The 14,536-nt window shown below is 39.1% G+C and overlaps 1 protein-coding gene across 1 annotated transcript in view; it reads left to right on the top strand.

The window, feature by feature from the left end:
- The first annotated feature begins 525 nt into the window (after positions 1-525).
- Positions 526-14,536, top strand: part of LOC136874874 (uncharacterized) — a 210,034-nt gene continuing 196,023 nt past the window's right edge. Inside the window, exons 1-2 of the mRNA XM_067148570.2 lie at positions 526-628; positions 805-907. The gene's annotated coding sequence lies outside the window, so the exon portion shown is untranslated. The remainder of the gene's footprint in view (positions 629-804; positions 908-14,536) is intronic.

The raw sequence follows: 14,536 nt of genomic DNA, 5'->3' as shown, positions 1-14,536 counted from the left end.
TAATAATGTCATCTGCTTAATTACTCTCGTAACTAATACATGAAGAAACACGATGTAACCACCAGAATGCGTGCATAGCTCGTTCTCGAATTTTAGCCAAATACTTTAATATGATAATACCGGACAGCTTGCTGTTTTCAGTGAGAAAGTCGATAGTGCTGCTACCTACATGGCTTGGTGTGACCTACTCTTCAATAACATATTGTCACACCAACACGCTAGATGTCACCACCATCGCTGTTCGCACTCGACTCAATGCTGTCCGGTATTGGTGTATTAAAGTATTTGTTTTAGCTAATTGTCAAACCTTACTACGGGCTACGTAATTTCGGCCGCTGCGAGCTGTGTTGGACCGGAAAGAGTTAATAGTGTTGTGTAGTGTTTAATTTTATACGTATTGAAACTGGGTGAAAGCCGAAGAGCCCATTCAAATTTGAAGGAGAAGTGAAAGAAGAAGAAGCCTGTGATTGCCATAGCAACTATCCTGTAAACAAGAATCCCTTATAATACATCGGGTGCATTGGACCGAGGGGCGCCGAGGGGTTTAACTTAACCTACAATGCTTCATAAGAATTTTGATTGTGATAATTTGTAAAACCGGTACCGGTATATTAGCATACGTGCAATCGTAAGCCTATAGCCCTGCAGTAATGAAAAAAAAAATTATAGACTAATTCTATCCTTTTCCATACCGTAATTTATAAAAGTAGCCTACCTTTCTACATGTTAAGGGAAGGTATGCTAATAACGGACAGTCTCAAACATCAAATACATACTTCTTTCATTTTCAATTTCCTTTCACAGCTTCTGTTTTGCAATGGAGGAGAATTCTGGAGACCTGGAGTTAAAATGTGAAATGGAAAATAGCATTGCTGGTTGAACCATATTTTGATGCGGTATTAAGGAAGTAAGGCATGCATGAGTTTTCGATAATGTTTTTGTCTCTTTGTTAAAAATATCTGTACTAGTATGTGGTAATTATGATAATGAATGTGATTGTTATCCTAAGGGCAAAACAACCATACCCGTACCGCACTTTAAAGTAATCGGGAATGGTAATTTACATGATGTATGTATATTACCTATTTCTCTAGTAGGTAATAATCGTATTTATTAATTTACCTCTGATTTTTTTCCTAATTTGCTTAAAAGCCATTATTATCTTCTATTTAGGATAAAAATTATTATGAAATTTCATGGATACGATTCGTTCACGTACCCTCAATCCATCCAGTCACCACTGATCTGCATTTCAGGCTGTTGCCCAAGTGGCAGATTCCCTATTGGTAGTTTACCTAGTCTTGTCTTAAATTATTTATTAGCAAACATTTCCTTTAGTAAATGATCATAATCACTAATTCCTCTTCCTACATTTTTTTCTCTTTAATTCCAAATTTATGTTCATATTATGACCATTCCTACTTATAAAAACTACACCCAACATTATGCGTCTACTAATGTTATTTCACGCCATTTCTCCACTGACAGCATGAAATTTCTTTTGGCAGATCTATCAGACTTTTGCAACTTTGCAACATGCACTTCCATTCAATTGGAACAGCAGGGGAACTCCTTTTTCTAAAGTCACCTTTCAACTTCACACATTCTTCAAGTTCTCCATGTTATTTTATATTCTTCTCAGTATTTTTGAGAATGTTCACAACTTCCATTTGAGAGGAGTTACCCTAGCTACAGGAAGTATAAGGAAAACAATACCAAAATCTCAAAGGAGTATTCTGTTTTTCAGTTAGGCCTTATATACAGCATGTGCTGCACAAAAGAGTATTGGGGTTTTAAAGCTGTATAATTTATTTTTAAATTTGTATACAATAATAATTCATACGTGGGCTGAAAGAGTAACTCTACGAGTTATCACTGCACACACCACAAGTGCTCAGTGTGAGAACCTTTAGTCACACGACATGTAGTTCAGCTATTCCCACACTTTGGTCAGCATGTCTGGAGTAATGGATACGACAGCTGTAGCAACTCTACATCTCAGTTCAGGTAGGCTGCCTGGTATCTGTGGTACAAACACGTGATCATTAACGTACCCCTCACAAAAAGAAACTATACAAAGAAACGTCGGGGCTCTTTGCAAGCCACCAAAGGAAAGCTTTATAGTCCGGACCATGATGACCGATCTGACGATGGGGAACAACTTCATTCAACCATTCTCGCATGGGGTGAGAAAAATGCAGGGGTGCATCGTCTTACTGCCAAATGATGGTTCGAAGTCCCCTATCTATCTGAGGGAAGAGCCAATTCTGAAGCATATCAAGGCATACAGTTCCTGTGATAGTTTTCCTGAAAAAAAGAATGACCCATAAACCTGTCATTTGGTTAATGCACAGAAAATTTTAACTTTCTTAATCCTCTGTTGCGTGTGGATTCTCCAACGCCCAGATACGGGCATTGTATGTGTTTTCTTTACCACTGAGGTGAACTGTTGATTCATCAAATCATCAATCAAATCAATCATCAATGATTTGCATTTGGGGCTGTTGTCCAGGTGGCAGATTCCCTATCAGTTGTTTACCTAGCCTTTTCTTAAATATTTTCAGAGGACCTTGGGATTTACCGAACATTTTCCTTGATTAATTATTCCATTTCCTTACTCCTTGTCCTATAAATGAATATTTGCCCCAATTTTTCCTCTTGAATTCCAAATTTATTTTCATATGATGTTATTTCCTACTTCTAAAAGCTCCGCTCAAGCTTATTCATCTACTAATGTCATTCTACGCCATCTCTCCACTTCCCCCTGTAGGTGAGGGCAGTAGAATAACACCCACAGTATCCCCTGCCTGTCGTAAGATGTGACTAAATGGGGCTTAGGAGAGTGGGTTGGCGACCATGGGACTCTTAGCTGAATCCTTCCACTTACTTGTATCAGGCTCCTCAATTTCATCTGTCCTATCCAACCTCTCTTGGTCAACTCTTGTTCTTTTACAACTAGAGACGAGCTTAAATTATATTTCAGAATATCTGTGATCGGCATATTTGTGACACAAAGTATCTGTGATTTTTATCTGTGATTCAGTCACAGGAAGCATGAGCATTTGATTATCGTCACGGTCGCTCTTTGGTCGCGGGCAGCCAGTACGAAAATACTTCTAGTTGATATGTTGAATATGTCAGGTATTATTTTTTGGAAGATTTGGGGCATTAGAAGTGGGAATAATAATATTCATCCTGATTTTAAAGTATGCATAGGGAAAAGGTTGTTAATAAGGTGTGCCATAAATTAACAAACGGAACGTAATTACCTGTGTTGTGTCTCCGGGATAACAATTATTTACAGTAGCCTACTTAAGGTAGGTTTAAATATAAAAGGACTAACGTTTACCTAATATCATACAAGTACAACATACAACAGGGGCTGGTACTCAACCTGGAGGTTGGTTACAGAAACAATCTTATCTTTAGTTATTTACAGTTATACGCCTACATTACAATACCTACGAGGGGTGTACCCAAAAACAAAAAAGAATTATTCTTTAAAAGGTATACATTTAAAATTTTTTACAAAACAACCTTTCCCCCTTCAGAATACTCTCCATTACAACTAATACATTTGTACCACTGGTGCTTCCACTGTTCGAAACATTTTTTTGTAGACATCTTATGGCTGACAGTTCCTTTTTTGTTTATTTCTTGAACTCTTCAATGTTATTAAAATAAATAAATTTTATTATGATAGGTCTGTATTGAACTGTGATTACAGTAGTATTTAAATAATATACACTGACTGACAGAGCAAATGCAACACCAAGGAGTGGTCAGAACTTTATGCCAATTGCAGGGTAGACTGACGTCACTGAGGTATGCTCATGATGTGAAATGCGCAGCTGTGCTGCGCACGTAGCGAACGATAAATGGGACACGGCGTTGGCGAATGGCCCACTTCGTACCGTGATTTCTCAGCCGACAGTCATTGTAGAACGTGTTGTCGTGTGCCACAGGACACGTGTATAGCTAAGAATGCCAGGCCGCCGTCAACGGAGGCATTTCCAGCAGACAGACGACTTTACGAGGGGTATGGTGATCGGGCTGAGAAGGGCAGGTTGGTCGCTTCGTCAAATCGCAGCCGATACCCATAGGGATGTGTCCACGGTGCAGCGCCTGTGGCAAAGATGGTTGGCGCAGGGACATGTGGCACGTGCGAGGGGTCCAGGCGCAGCCCGAGTGACGTCAGCACACGAGGATCGGCGCATCCGCCGCCAAGCGGTGGCAGCCCCGCACGCCACGTCAACCGCCATTCTTCAGCATGTGCAAGACACCCTGGCTGTTCCAATATCGACCAGAACAATTTCCCGTCGATTGGTTGAAGGAGGCCTGCACTCCCGGCGTCCGCTCAGAATACTACCATTGACTCCACAGCATAGACGTGCACGCCTGGCATGGTGCCGGGCTAGAGCGACTTGGATGAGGGAATGGCGGAACGTCGTGTTCTCCGATGAGTCACGCTTCTGTTCTGTCAGTGATAGTCACCGCAAACGAGTGTGGCGTCGGCGTGGAGAAAGGTCAAATCCGGCAGTAACTGTGGAGCGCCCTACCGCTAGACAACGCGGCATCATGGTTTGGGGTGCTATTGCGTATGATTCCACGTCACCTCTAGTGCGTATTCAAGGCACGTTAAATGCCCACCGCTACGTGCAGCATGTGCTGCGGCCGGTGGCACTCCCGTACCTTCAGGGGCTGCCCAATGCTCTGTTTCAGCAGGATAATGCCCGCCCACACACTGCTCGCATCTCCCAACAGGCTCTACGAGGTGTACAGATGCTTCCGTGGCCAGCGTACTCTCCGGATCTCTCACCAATCGAACACGTGTGGGATCTCATTGGACGCTGTTTGCAAACTCTGCCCCAGCCTCGTACGGACGACCAACTGTGGCAAATGGTTGACAGAGAATGGAGAACCATCCCTCAGGACACCATCCGCACTCTTGCTGACTCTGTACCTCGGCGTGTTTCTGCGTGCATCGCCGCTCGCGGTGGTCCTACATCCTACTGAGTCGATGCCGTGCGCATTGTGTAACCTGCATATCGGTTTGAAATAAACATCAATTATTCGTCCGTGCCGTCTCTGTTTTTTCCCCAACTTTCATCCCTTTCGAACCACTCCTCCTTGGTGTTGCATTTGCTCTGTCAGTCAGTGTATTATTCAGGTCCACCTTTTCAATACAAATTGTACAGTGTTTTAAATTACATATATGTTCAGGGACTAGTTTCAACCTATCGGTGTCTTTTCATATCCTTTTTCATGCGTGGAAATAAGAAATAGTCGTATGGAGACAGGTCAGGTGTGGGGCAGCGGAACCATGCCATTTTTAGCCAAAAACTCTCTAACAGAGATGGCTGTGTGTGCAGGTGCGTTATTGTGGTGGACGAACCAGTCTCCTGTCTGCCAAAAATCAGCTCTTTTTTGACTAACACTGTTGCGCAATCTTCTTTAAACTTCCCAAAAAAAAAGTTTGCATGTTGTTCACTTAAATTTGCCATCATAAAAAAACGAAACAAGAACATGACAGCACTAGGAAAAACCATCACTGCAGATGAACAGAACAAGCCAAGTTGACAACACAGGCAGCACTGAACTGGCAATGAGTTGCGCTATAAACGCCTAGCGGCAGAAATTGATACTACATAAGCTTCGCCCACAGCGATGTTTTTTTTTTTTTTTGGGAACCGCCTCATAAGCGCATTGAAGATTGAGGAAAATTGAAGTGAAAAACTGAGTCATATTATATTCATTGTTTCTTCGCTAGCAACAAATAAGAAATTTATGAACTTAATACAAAGATTCCTCCCATATACAGGGTTATTCATTTAAGTTGTCCACCTCAAATAACTCGTGAACTGTTAAAGATATTGACATTTTGTTTTCACTTTCAGTAATGGTATCAAGGGGCTAATAATTGGACTTACAGAAAAGTTTCATGGCGTTAATATTATCTGAGATCATGGTACTAACTTTGCATTTTTTTTTTTAATGGTACCATACTATTTTGTTCACATAGTCTTAAATCTACAAGCATTACAAATTCAGCACCATGATTATTTTGAACATTGGACAAGTACTACGTATGAAACATGAACTAGCCGTTGACATACAGAGTTGCTAGATGGGTATTCCCTCTACTGTACTCATAAATACACTATGATAAAATGTATGATTGAACACCTTTAACATCGCCATATTGAGCTACAGCAGATAACATAACCCTGTGAATGTGATCCAAGTGCACAACTTAAAGGATGTTTTATTACAGATACAACAGTGTATCTGATATATCGGTGACAGAAAAATATCAGTGATAAAGTAGCAGTCTGTGGTTTATCGACCATCTCAATTTATGACCCCAGTGGTATTATGTTGTGAGGGCTAGGGAGTCTTCAATTCATGCCCTCTGTGGTTCTTGTATTTCTTTGGCCGATACCTTCATTTTTTGAAGTGTTGGACCCCTTCCAATTTTTCCTTCTGATTAGTGTTACTAGAGGATGGTTGCCCAGTTGTAGTTCCTCTTAAAACAGTAATCACCACCATCTCTCCACTGACAGCTCAGAACATACCACTTAGTTGAGTATCTCGTTTCCTCACTCCCAAGTCTTCCCAGCCCAAAGTTTGCAACATTTTTGTAACACTACTCTTTTAATAATTACAATATAAATGGTCCGTTATTGGAAATTATAAATTTTCCATCTAACTCATTCTTGCCCCAGTGTGCCAATTTGGGCTCATCAGCTGGTAACTGGCACACCTACCAAGATGCATGTCTAGTGCATATAGTGGAGGCCACTGCATAGGCTACTTGGAATCACAGGCAGTGCCAATGCACTATGAGAGACTTGGTCTCTTTCACAAAAATTGATGGCTGCTAGGCCATCAGAAGATACAGATATTGGAGATAAGAAATCACTCAGAACAAATCGTGCTGCTTTCTTTTGGATCTTTTCCACTTCTCATATCAAGTATGGTAGTCCTCGTGTGGGACCCATTCATCACTGAAGATTACACAGTTAAGAAAACCTTCATCACCTTCCATCCCTTTCTGAATTTCCATGCAGAAGTTAGTACATTCCTCACAGTCTGCAGGCTTTAGGGCCTGTAATGGCTGAAGACCATATAATCACACTTTTATTCACTTTCATAATACTTTCCACACTGTCATGTTTGGCAGTATTAGTTCACAACTAGCCCATCGTACAGATTTGCTAAGACTGTGCACGAAGGTTGGCCTGACACATTCAATTGTCTCGCCTGACATTCAATGTGCCCCAGGCTCTTTCCCTTATAGCGCCATCTGGAACTGTTTGTATCACAACTCAGTGTTATCAGAGGGAGGTTCACATCCCTACTGACGCTGAACTGTAACTACTGAATAACACTTCACAAACTCCAGTACAAGGAAAGCTTTGCACTTGGGAGCCGCCATCTGTAACTGGAGCTCTGTATGTGGCGCTGTCAAGTGACAGGGCAAGGAAACCACAATTTGCTGTGTACAATACAAACTTTCACAATTTGCTCTCTCATCCAATCTAGGAAACAGACAGTTAAGGTTGGTTATGTAGTCGTAGTAACTACTTAAAATGCCAATAGATGTGAAAATTGGTATTTGGAATCTCCTTTAAAAATAGGAAACAAGTTGTGTGTGTGTGTGTGTGTGTGTGTGTGTGTGTGTGTGTGTGCGCGTGCGTGTGTGTGTGTTGGAAAATCCACCCCAAAAATAACAATATATTTATTACTCCAGAATTGCTCACTGAACAAAATTCTCAATAATTGTTGGGCAAACAGGACAAAATTTCCTCGTATGTATTTTAATGTTATAATATTTCCTGCAACATTGTCTTTGTCTGGTATACATAGGCTTTAATTATCACATAATCTGTTTAATTTTATTTGGCTGAAGATGGCCACTAAGTGGCTGAAACTAGTCCCAAGACTGATGTAATATTATTTACTTGAATATTGAATTGAAAAGGTCTTGTCAATTTATTTCTTATATGGATTTATCTCAAGCTTGAAAATTGACTGGTTGAGTTTTGGCTCAACATGAAAGAACATTTTATCTCATCATCATCATCATCATCATCATCATCATCATCATAAGTGTTTTTATTTCATGTGTGCCGAATTTTTGTATCCTTTTTTAGCTGAATATGTTCTGCATTAAGAACGAAACATGTACTTGTTTAAATAATGTAAACTAGATTTCAAGGTGGAATATGTCTTATAATTACAGAGACTAATAATAAAAAGCAAATAAGTATTGAAAGGTGGAATTCTCCCTTCAACCTAACCTTAATTGAGTTGATACCAATACGGCACAAAAATGAGATTAAGTTGCAATGATTGCTCCTTTATGTTAAATAACACAAGATTAGAAACAAAATTCAGCCCTTGAGGGTTGAGTGGAGTTATTATCTGAAAATGAAAATATTCATTCTCTGAAACCATTTGACATACGATGTTAAAATTTCACATGATGGTTCCCCCTATACGTCTTCAATTTTGAATAAGACGTGGTCTTAAAACAATACACCCCTAAGGGGTTCAGCTAGGGAATGAGGCCTGACAACATAAATATTGATTTCTCTCAAACCATTTGGCATACAAGTTTGAAATTCAACATGACCGTTGCTCCTATATATCTTAGATATGAAATAAAAAGTGGTCTTAAAATAATACACCCCAAAGGGGATTTGACGAGGAGGGTGAGGCTGTGAAACATATTCCTCTCTGGAACTGACTGACGTATGAGAATGAAATTTAACATTTTTGGTTGCTCCTATATGGTATAGATTTTAAATAATAAGTGGTCTTAAAACAATACCCCTAAGGTGTTTTGAGTAGGCCATGGGGGTGAGGCCTGAAGAAATAAATATCCATTTCCCTTAAATTGCTTGATATACAAGGATGAATATTACATGGTGGTTACTCCTCAATGCCTTAGGTGTTAAATGAGAATTGGTCTTAAAACAATGGGGGGGTGCAAGGGGCGATGTCAGATGACAGACTTATTTATTCCTCTGAAACCGTATGACATGCGAGGTTGAAATTTCACATGATTGTTGCTCCTGTACATCTTAGATTTTGAATGAGAAGTGGTCTTGAAACAATATATTCCTAAATGGGTTTGACCAGGGTTTGGGGCCTGATGACAAAAACTGAAACTGTGTAACATACGAAGTTGAAACTTCACACGATGATTGTTCCTATATCCCTTATATTTTAACTAAGTAGTAGTCTTAAAACAACACACTTGTAAGGGGTTTTGACTGGGGGTGTTTTCTGATGACATAAATATTCATTTCTCTGAAACTGTTTGACGAATGAGGTTAAAATTTCACATTATGGTCGCTCTTGTATGTTTTACTTTTTAAATAAGAACAGATCTTAAAGCAGTATGCTGCTAAGGGATTTTAGTTGGAGGTTAAAGACTTATGACAAAATTATTCGCCCCTCCAAACCATTTGACGTATGAATTCGTAATTTTACAAGAACTTTGGATATCGTAGATGTCAGATATGATATAATTCAAAATGCTTTAAATATATAAGGATTGGGGTCATATAGAAATTGCTGAATTTTTAAAACTGTCTGCACAACAGAAAATTACTCAACTGAATTTCTGATTCCTTTCATTTATTGCCAAAATATGGTATTATAAAACTCAGGGGTTTAACTGAAATATTCACAACTGGAGGAACATTTTTGAAGATTGTATACCAAATGGTACTTGCATATTTTTGCACACATTGAATGTCTAATTTTAAATTACTAACAGGATTTCACAAGCTTAATCTATATAATAGGCCTAAAGAATAAAGGTGGTTTCATCTCAATTTTTATCAGAGATTGGTGCTCCCTTCTATACACACAAAATTCTATGTCTTAAATTTGAAATAAAAATTGGTTTTAATACAAAACACCCCTAAGGGGTTTTGACTGGAGGGTGGGGACTGATGACAAAAAATATTCATTTTTATGAAACCATTTGAATTAGGAAGTTAAAATTTCAAATGATATCCTCGGTGTTAAATAACAGAAGTTTGAAAGAAATGTAACCTCTCAGAGAGTTAAATGGGGGTGAAGATCAGAAAACAAGTACAGTTGACACCGTTTATTGCAGTCATGGGTAATGTTATCAACTGTATCATATACTCACTTTTATGAAGTCCCGTAGGGACAAATACTGAAACATTGAAAATCTTCCGTTTATTGTGTTCATCAATTCGGTTTATGTTATCACATTTGTTTTAAAGGATTTCATTCTGAAGTATGCGAGTAGAGTGCATACAAAGAAAACGCTCCCAACTTTCTAAAACCCGTTTTTACTCTACGCCTGTTTTGGAAGAAACAAGGAAATCTAATGTACAAACGAACGCATGGTGAGCAGAAGTACACTGATTCTGTCACTGCTGAGAGGTGGATAGAAGAGTGGCCTAAAAGTGCTTCTGAATTCCCTCCCGAGTGAGTGCATAATGCTGATGAGACTGCACTGCATTATTGCGCCTTGCCGGAACACACTTGTTTGTTCAAAAATGAAAAACCTCCAAGGAATGAGTAACAGTTATGCTGTACGAGTATGTGTGCTATAAAGAAAAGACTGTTAGTGATTGGGAAAATTAAGAACCCACGTTGCTTTAAAGGCATCAATAAGTTTCCAGTGGAATATCATTCCAACTCTAATGCATGGATGACCACCCTGATGTCTACTGAAGTGGGATAATAGGCTGGACCGTAAAGTAGTTTAGGTGGTTGACAACTGTGCAGCACACATTGTGATTTGTGAGCTCAAGAACATCAATGTGGTTTTCTTACCGGCTAATATGACTTCATCATTTCAACCATGCAATCAAGGGATCATTCATATTATGAAAGCGTATTATTGCCATGAAATCCGCACAAGAATCTTAGAAAACAGAGGACTCACATAAAATTAGTGCCAACGCTCTTGCCAAAACAGCCACCCTTCTCGATGCCCTGCATCTTCTAGCCTTGTCATGGGATATTGTCTCAGCACATACAGTAAGGAACTGTTTCGGACATGGGGATTTTTAAGAGTGTTACCAGAAGTAGAGGAGAATGTTGAACTTTGTCCAACAGGCTTAACGGAAGATGAATTTCAGGAATGGATGAACATAGATGAGGGCATCATTACTGATACAAAACAGACAGAAAACAACATATGTGAGGCATTTACTTCTGCGGAATTAGATATGAGAGGTGAAGAACACAGAACAGAAGATAGTGATGCTGATGATGACGATGTTGCCGAAACTTCCCGAACACCAACGAATGCTGAAATGCGACAGGTGCTAGATATCTGTTCAGCGTAAGTCAGTGGACTTCCAAAAACATTATGAATATGAAAGAATAATTAATGGACTTTTGAGAGACAACCAGAAGTAAACAACAATTAGAGACTTTTACATAGCTGAAAACAGTTAACTGTATTGCAGTGCTGTATACCAGTATCTGTTTCATTGTAGTGCATGTAGGTTATGAATAAATACAGTAGGCTACCTATCAATTTTTATTTTTCAGCTACTGTTATCAGTCGGTTAGTGTTTTCAAATTATCTGCATCCCAGAGTGATTCCTTCCTCCAAAACCGTTTAATGTACGAAGACAAAATTCCAAATAGCAGTCTTCTCTTCTTCTTCATCCATTCCCTTTTCCAGATTCTCTCTGGGTAGAGTAGTGTACCAAAGCCCTCAACCTTATTCGATCTTTCCACCACACCTCTTCTAGTACTTTATTGCTATCAACTCCTCTATTTGCAATACAGTCCACAACAGAGCTCCTCCATCTCATTCTTTTTTTTTTTGCTAGGAGCTTTACGTTGCACCGACACAGATAGGTCTTATGGCGACGATGGGATAGGAAAGGCCTAGGAGTTGGAAGGAAGCGGCCGTGGCCTTAATTAAGGTACAGCCCCAGCATTTGCCTGGTGTGAAAATGGGAAACCACGGAAAACCATCTTCAGGGCTGCCGATAGTGGGATTCGAACCTACTATCTCCCGGATGCAAGCTCACAACCGTGCGCCTCTACGCGCACGGCCAACTCGCCCGGTCATCTCATTCTAGGCCGTCCCCTAGGCCTCTTTGCAGTCTCTGTATCCATGAATGTTCTCTTTGGTATTCTATCTCCTGGCATTCTCATCAAGTGTCCAAACCATTTCAGCTTTGCTATACCAATCTCTTCTTGAAATTTACACACTCCCACACTTCGCTTATTTCCTCATTTCATATTCTATCTCGTCTTGTCTTTCCCTATATGCTCCTCAAGAACCTCATTTCAGCTTCTTGTATTTTACTTTGGTAATGTCCAGGCTGCTGAAGCATAGGTCAGTATAGGTTTAAAATAAGATTAGTATAAAATTTTCTTGCACTTCATTGGCACCTCTTTGTTCCATACATTCCATACAATGTCTATCACACACTGGTAAAAACTTGCAGACTGCTGTATTCTTAAATCAATTTCTCCATCCAAATTTCCATTTTGTAACATCATGCTGCCCATATATTTAAAAATTTTCACTATTTCAAGAGGGTCATTTCCTATTTTTATTACTCTCCTGGATTTTCTGTTACCTCTCGTCATGATCAAATTCTTGCTTTTCACAGCAAAGGACATGGTAGTAATGTTTCTAGATATTGAAAAGGCATATGACAGTGTCCCAAGGAATTTTGTATGCCATAAATCAACTTGTGTCTGTACTTCTTCTTCAATATACCCCCAAACTAAAATGTAATCAGCAAAGAGCATAGACTTTACTTGCTCACCCATCTTCTCCTTGACATTATGTAGAATTCTATCCATGATGATAATAAAGAGTAGGAAGAAAATACATTTCCCTGTCTTAAGCCTGTCTCAACTCTGAACCATTCAGTTTGACCCACTTTGGTTCTAACACAGCTTTTGCAATGTTGACACAATGCTATTACCATCTGCATTGTTTCATTTCCAATCTGTGCCTCTGTCAATATTTTCCATACCAAATTCCTTGGGACACTGTCATATGCCTTTTCAGTATCTTAGAAACGTTACTACCATGTCCTTTCCATCATTTGACGCAGTGCAAATATTGGTCAAATGTGGACCTGCCTCTTCTGAATCCATACTGGTGTTCTGCCAATTTTCTCTCTACTCTGTCTCTTATTCGTTTATCCAAGATTCTTTCAAGGATCTTAGCTATATGAGGGATCAGTGTCACTCCTCTGTAATTTTCAAATTTCTTCCTGTCTCCTTTCTTGAAAATTGGTATAATGACCCCTTTCATTCACTTTTTAGAACAGTCTTTTCTCTCCATATCACTCCATATCCAAATAGCAGTATATATTTTAAATCCTAGATGTGAAATAGGAAATATTTTTACATTCTACCCCTAAGGTGTTAAATGGAGTTAGCTATGGGAATGCAGCAATTCATTACTCGAAAACCGTACGATGTACAAATTTGTAATTTTATGTGAAGGTTTTTTTTTATGCCATAGGTGCATAAAAACCATGTACTTCAAAATATTTCTCCCCCAATGTGTTTAGATGGTGGTTGACACTCAAAAACACAATATCCATTCTTCCGAAACCGCTTCAGGCATGAATTAAAATTTTACATGAAGGGTGGTCTTCTTATGTTCTAGATGTTGAGAAATATTTTTAAAACATTTGCTCAAAAAAAAAAAAAATTACTGTTCGACGTCATCTCATCATCATTTTCCCTTATCCAGTTCGTGCTGGGTTGGGCAAAATCAAAATTGCTTTTAGATCCTAGAAGGTAAATAATATAGGGTTTAAAATCATTCCAATTCTTTTGTATGGGATGAAAATGAGTATTAGATTTGAAAATAAATAGTTATTCCTCCAAAACCTGAGGGTGTATTTTTCAGGCTCAGCTGACAGTAGACTCCCCAAAATATAAACCTTTGAAAAATAATTTTCAGTTTTAACTGTAGCGAAGCACAGGTATCTTGCTAGCTTATTTATAAAAAAATAAAGGATCAGTAATACTGCTTTGGAGAACTCCCCTCTTAATCACTACAGGATCAGTAGTTGAGCTTCACTGGAAGAACCTTTTCTAAAGCAAAACTACCTTCTATCAAACCACTTAGTAATTTCACAAATGTATCTAATATAATCAGAAGGAATGCTTCTAGAAATTATGTGTAGCACTGCCAAATGTAAATTCATAGGCTTCCAATCCATTTTACAGACTGACATACCATCTATTTTATCCCAATCATATGTATGGTAAAACTTTCAGACATGTGCCTTTGTTATTCACTGCAAGCACCAGGGTTCCACATCAACTGACAGAGTGAAAAAAGATTGACAGAATGGCACCATGTTTGAGTCATCTGTTGTGGTACCACGAGGAAGAGTATGCATTTCTGAGTGTGCCACCATTTCGAGCCTGAGAGCAAACGGGAAAGCCAACAATGGAAACATCATAATTCTCCCCTGCCAAAGAAATCCAAAACTGTTCACACAAGTTCCAGTAAAGTCGTGATGACCTTCTTCTTTGACTG

The sequence above is a fragment of the Anabrus simplex genome, chromosome 5 (genome assembly GCF_040414725.1).
Source record: "Anabrus simplex isolate iqAnaSimp1 chromosome 5, ASM4041472v1, whole genome shotgun sequence".
Classification (NCBI taxonomy): Eukaryota; Metazoa; Arthropoda; class Insecta; order Orthoptera; family Tettigoniidae; genus Anabrus; species Anabrus simplex.
Note: the sequence above shows the minus strand (reverse complement) of the source record. Positions and strands in the feature narration are given on the sequence as shown.